We start from the raw sequence: 7,500 nt of genomic DNA on the forward strand, positions 1-7,500 counted from the left end.
AATAATAACAGAAACAACAACAAAGCACCAACAATAATAATAGTAATAATAATAATGACGATGATGACAGGAATTGCAACAATGATGATGATAATGGAGGAAGACAACTCGCAACGGCAGATCGGCAGTCGATGCTTTTGGGAGCCAACCAAGCTGTGATTTAAAGGCTCTAATGAGACATGAACAACACAGGGGTTGTAACATTTTCTGATATCGAGTGATATAAAGAAGAAGAAGGGAATGTATAGATTTAAAGGCCAGCGTCTTGATACCTTCCATTGTACTACGTGAACGCATTTGTACATGTAGTTTGCACCTCCGCAGTTCACTTCGTGCTAAGCATTTGCACTTCGAAGCACAATGGGGCCAAAGGGGTGTGCGTATCCATCTGTCTAGGGTGAAGTATTGGGCAAGGAATGGACACTGTCAGAGTGTTATTGTGAATGATGAAAAAGAAGCTACATTCAACTTTATTTTCGAGGAAGATAGCATTGATTTAACAGAAAACGTGTAAATAAAAAAGTAAAGTGAAGGATGGTTTACTCTAACCACATTCTAGGAGAACCGATATATGAACCAACAAGGAAATGCACTTGCCGGCAGAAACGCCGTTCAACGCATGGTGGAACCCGGCCTCAACGTAATGAATGCGTCTCGATACAAAACCAGACCTTGACACTTTATTTGCTAAAGGGCTGACTTGGCTTTCCTTGCTGTGGAGTTTTGTACCTTACTTGATGGCCCTCTGTCTTATTCATAAGTTTACCCGTAATCGTCACACTATCCACGTATGTAGATAGATCTATACGCATGTAGATAGACATTTACAGCGTCAATTATTATGTTCTCTGTCCATGTGTGCATTAGCATATCTGATCGCTCATCTATGCAATAAGGGCCCCACGTAGTGATATGATTTATTACACCTCCAGACTAATAACAAAATTTTATCTCCGCTTTAACGATTGAGTCCATTTGATTACGAGCGTTTGGTGGGCCTTAAACGGTCACTCCATTGTGTAGGATAAGTACTTACAGGCACTTGCATCCTACGCGGCGTCCGCTCGCTCCGCACTAACCCGCTTACAGGACGTCTTGCTACATATCGGCTGCCATACTGTATCGCTGGTCCTTCGTTCCTACTTTTTCTCTCCCTCGCAGGCGTCTCTCTCTCCATTTCTCACCTTCCCTCCCGCAGCGCCCTTCCTCCTCCTTCGCCTCCTCTTCATCACTGCCACATAAATAGTCATGACACAACCTACCTACAGCAGCAAATATGCATGAGATAAATCATGCACTGAGAAATCTGTATACAGTTGCCAAGATGGTTTCTGTTCGCTATTAATTCAATTTTAGATATCTAAAATGTTTTAGTTATATTCATCTATGAAAAACTACTTCATTCCTACATTTCTACACTCCTTCATTTCTACTATCCAAATTATGTATGTAACCAGTGAGAATGATGTTTCCGTAAATTAATTTAGTCATTTGCTGCGCCTTGACGGTAATATATCCATATTTTTTTTTAGGAGAAACGCCGTCAACATGCTTTGTTTCCTAATTAGCCAGACAGGAAAGAATGCATCTTTTCGCATAGATCTCGCAAGCGAGCGCGGCTGTGCAAGAAGCATCTAATTCTCCTACGAGTGAGCTGGCTCTATCCTCAAGTCAAATGCGACTCGGGGTGATGTCTAAAATTCATTAGAAATCGATAATCGAACTGTAAATTTACATATGTTGGCGTACTTTCCGGACTGGTTAATTAGTGTAGCCTACTGGCAATAAACCATGCTGTTAACGTGAGCAGATATTTACAATCTCCTCAGCGGAGATGGTCTGGAAACCCTTTGACATGGAATAGGCGCAATCTACAGTTCCTGCAGTGGCACTTTTAAGATGAAACTAATATCAATTACAACAAAGAATGGCATCCGAACATGGCCACTACATGCGATAATAATGTGAAGCCCAAGAGGCCAACTAATACTTGCATCTACAATATCTCGAAAATAACGAACGAGATACGACAGAAATACTTCACAGTAATTTTGATAGATAATCGTTATCAAATTCTTTAAGCCTACCACCATGGCATATACATTATAATATTTGTCGTGGAGTGAAAAGATATTTCCAGTAATAACACATTGCTTTCCACGTTGTTAACACTCTACCCCACACATTACACGAGCATGACTAGTATTTTTCACTTGTTTCCTAACCTGATATTAACCGAAAAGTATCAAGAACGTCGCGAGAAATTATTAAATTGAGCCAATCTTCTCACCCACCTGTGAACGTCCCTGTGGGTTTTGATCTTATTTTTTCTTACAGCGTTTCACTTATCTAATTGTATGTTAACTTACACACACTGCCTGGTTACCGATTATCTCTCCTAACTAAATTGGAAATAATGATAACCGTTACGTTGTATCTTATCAATTCCAACACATTTACTCCTTCGCACGAACTTACCAGACGTATCTCGAAATTTCAGTTTCTTGCCGACGTATTATTGTTTCCCTAAAATCTCCCATCTAAATCTTGACCTCATGAGCACCCCCGCTCCTCCCTCCACATACACAACCCTTAATCCTATAAGAAGCGGCTTTCCTAAATCAAAGGAAGATCCCCGTCCATGTCCTTCTAATAATCAAACTGAAATCCAGTACAATTCAGTTTCGAATTATTCCTCCACATAACTGCTAAATTCAACCCCCACCCCCTCTTCCCCGCCGCACTATCTAATCCCCAACTCCATCCAGCCAATTCCCACCATCCAAACCTGAACTACCCCAGCCTTCTCCCTCCCCCACTCGACCCCGGCCCTCTCCTTCCCCCACTCGACCCCGGCCCTCTCCTTCCCCCACTCGACCCTGGCCCTCTCCTTCCCCCACTCTACCCCCGGCCCTCCTCTTCAGCCACTCTACCCCCAGCCTCTTCCCCTGCTTGACCCCCAGCCCTACCCTTCCTCCACCCGACCCCCAGCTCTCTCCACCCCAATGCGACCCCCACCCCTCCCATGCCCACACGACCCCCTCCTTCCAACATCCCCAGCACCGAACCCCTGTAATATAAAGCCAGCTCACTAATGTTGCCTGCTGAAAACAATGGGGTTTTGGTTCGTGCCGGGTCAGCCTGGGTCACAGAAACCTGCGTGGGGTCACAGAAAATGAGAGAAGACTGAGAGAGCCGGGAATAATACAGTGGATTGTGAGGTCAGTCGGAGTGTGTGAAAAGTATGAGGAACACTTGCCTGTTTTTCTTCTCTCCTGGAGGTGGCGACTGTACAGATAATGCCTTTAATATCTAGCTATTTGTTGAGACTGAAGTGATGATCACAGGAAATACATCGCTAAGTTCTATGTAGTTTTCTTGTAAAATGCTCAATAAAGTGTTGGATTTTCCTAAACTTGATACAGGCATGTTTATTTTTTAAGCATTTTTTATAATTTGAAATTGAGAAAGTTCTGCAAGTTCGGAAAATTCTGCAATTGTTTTGTCAGAAACAGGATTCATTTAAGCAATGTAATCAATAAAAGTAAAATTATAATGATAAATAAGAAACGTATGTGTCTCAAACAAAATCCGTGTTTTCAGTCGGATTACACAATAGTTTTCACACGAAAAAGTTAAACTTCACATTGCATATTCATGAAATAAAACCAAAATAGCCATATATAACCGTGTCTTGTCACTATTGGTGTCAAAACTTTCAATAAGGCTCATCATAGTCATCATCAAAATTTCCATCATCGCCAGCACCAATTCATCATTGCCAGCATAAGCATTTTATGATACTAGTAACGATGATAATAAAGATACTACCACAAATAGTAATGGTGAAGATGATGATGATGATGATGATGATGATGATGATGATGATGATGATAATGATGATGATGATGATGGTGATGATAATGATGATAATAATGATAATAATAATGATAATAATAATGATAATGACAGTAATGAGAATTATAATAATGATAGTAATAATAATAGCAATCATAGTAATAATAATAATGATAATAATGATAATAATAATAATTATTATTATTATTATCATTATTATCATTATTATTATTATTATTATTATTATTATTATTATTATTATTATTATTATTATTATTATTATTATTATTATCATTATTATTATTATTATTATTATTATTATTATTATTATTATTATTATTATGATAATGATAATGATAATGATAATGATAATGATAATGATGATGATGATGATGATGATGATGATGATGATGATGATGATGATGATGATGATGATGATGATGATGATGATGATAATGATAACAACAATAAAAATAATGATAATAATAATAATAATAATATTGTTAAAGATTATGATATTGATGATGATGATAATAATAATAACAATAATAATGGTAATAATGATAATAATAATAAAAAACTAACAATAATGATATTGATGACATAAATGATGGTGATAATAATAATAACAATAATAATATTTATAATGTTAATAATATTAATAATAGCAATAATGAAAAGCACATAAATGAATGAATAGTGATGTTGATGATAATGGTGATAATAAAGATGATTATAATGAAAATGATAACAAATAACGATAATAATGATAGTAATAATAATACGAATAATAACAAGAACAACAATAATATTACTATTTTGCTCTTATCATTAATACTGCATTTCTTATGATTATCGTTATTTTTGCTATTATTATTGTTATTGTATATCATTATTCTTATCATTGTTATTAAATAATGATAATGATAAGAATAATGCTAATGATAACGATAAACAATATCAATAATAATAGCAACAATAACAATAAGAATAAGAAATTATAAATACAGTATTAATGATAAGAGCAAAAATAATGATAATGACAGTAATCAGATAACAATCATGGTGGCAGTGATAATAGATATGAAAATTATAATAATCATGATAAAGAAAATAATAACATGTGATGATAGCGATAGTGATAATCAAAATGATTATAATTATAATGATAAAAGCAATTGTGACAATAGTAATAATGGATAATGATGATAATGATGATGATGAAGATGATGAGGATGATGATGATGATAAAAATGATAACAACAAAAATGATAATGATGATAATAGGAATTATAAAATGAAATCCAAGTTAGAATAAGATACAACTTGGCAGTAAAGATAGTGAAAATAATCATAATTTCGATAATGATAATAATAATATTAGTAATGATAATGATAACAACTAGAAACCCTCAGAGAGCGCATACCTCCGCCAAGGCAATGAAGTCACTGATGCAATAATAATATTCACACGTAAATAATTGCACTTAAATCACCTTTCTCAAGTACACAGGTGACGTCCGTGAACACAGACTCCTTGACGGAGAAAATTCGAAAGGGCTGCAATCATTCAGAAACTCCTGGATACAATCATATGGGCTAAATCACATGTCTGGTAAACCGTTCATATGTCTGTTTATAGCTTTTTGAGTTGTCTTGTAAACCAACGCACAAACAAACTAACTAACGCGACCAAAAACATAATCTCCTTAACGGAAATATGAATAATGATAATATTAAAATAATAAGGAAGATGGTAGTAAGAGCAATAATGGTAATAGTGATATTGATAATAATAATAAGGGTGGAAATGATAATAATAATGATAATGATAATGATTAGGATGATAGTAGCAATACTAGTAAAATGAGGATAATATTAATGACAATGATAATAATTAAAATGATAAAGATAATAATAATAATGGTGATTACGATAATAATGATTGTGAAAATAATGATAGTAAAAGTAATAAAGATGATGATAATGATGATATTGATAACAATAATAGTAGTAATGATAATAATAAGAATAGTAATGATGATAATAATAAGAATATTAATGATGATAATAACAAGAACAGTAATTGTAGTAATAATAATAGTAATAATAATGATAATGATAACAATGATTATTGCCAACAATAACAATGAAAAATGATAAAACTGAAATGATGTTAACAATTATGATAAAAGTAATTAACAAAAATAGTAATAGTAGTAATGATAATAATGAAATTAAAAGTAATGATAGTAGAAATAATAATAGTGATTATAATGATGATAATAACAATAATAATGATAATAATGATTATTATCATCATCATTATCATTACCATCATTATCATTATTTCTATTATTGCCATCATTATAATTGTTATCATTGTTATTATTATCATTATTATTATTATCATTATCATTATTACTATTATCATTATTATTATTATCATTATCATTATTATTATTATTATTATTATTATTATTATTATTATTGTTATTATTATTATTATCATTATTATTATCATTATTATTATCATTGCTATGTTTGTTGTTGCTTTTATTATCGTTATTACTATTGTTATTCATGTCATAATTATTATCATTACCACTATAATAATAATTATCATTATTATTATTACTATTATCATTATTATTATTGATATAATTATTATTGTTATTATTATCCTTATTATTATTATCATTATTATGGTTATTATTATTATTATTATTATTATTATTATTATTATTATTATTATTATTATTATTATTATTATTATTATTATTATTATTATTATTATTGTTATTATTATAATTATCATTACCATTATTACTGTTATTACTTTTTATCATAATTATAACTCTTGTGATAATAATCATTGATATTATCATTATTTTTTTATTATCATTATCATTATTACTATCATCATAATAATAATGATAATCATGATGATGATAATAATAATGATAATAATAAAGTCAACAATAATGACAATGATATTAGTAATAGTAGTAATAATACTGATATTGATAATGAAAATAATGATTATATAAAAACAATAATAATAAAACCCTTTTTAGCAACATCTAAAAAAAAGTACTGATATGATAGCAATAATGATGATAATAATAACAATAACATTAATAATGACACTGTCAATAATGATGATGAAATAACAATAATTGCAACGATAATGATAAGGATGATAAATGTTAATAATGGTAATGATGATAATCACAATAATGATGTTAATAAAAACCATGATTATGATAATTATTATTATAACAATGATAATGACAATGATAACTATGATAATAATGATTATGTGATAATAATAATATTAATAATAATAATAATAATAATTATGATAATAATAATAATAATAATAATAATAATAATAATAATAATAATAATAATAATAATAATAATAATAATAATAATAATAATAATAATAATAATGATAATAATAATGATAATAATAATAGTAATAACAATTATTGTAACAGTGATAACAATGATATGATGATGATAATAATAATGATATTAATATTCATCATGATAATGAAAATGATAATCTTAATAATAGTAATAATAAAAATTATGCTATTAATAATAACAGTAATGATAATAACATTTATTATGATA

The sequence above is a fragment of the Penaeus vannamei genome, chromosome 8 (genome assembly GCF_042767895.1).
Source record: "Penaeus vannamei isolate JL-2024 chromosome 8, ASM4276789v1, whole genome shotgun sequence".
Classification (NCBI taxonomy): Eukaryota; Metazoa; Arthropoda; class Malacostraca; order Decapoda; family Penaeidae; genus Penaeus; species Penaeus vannamei.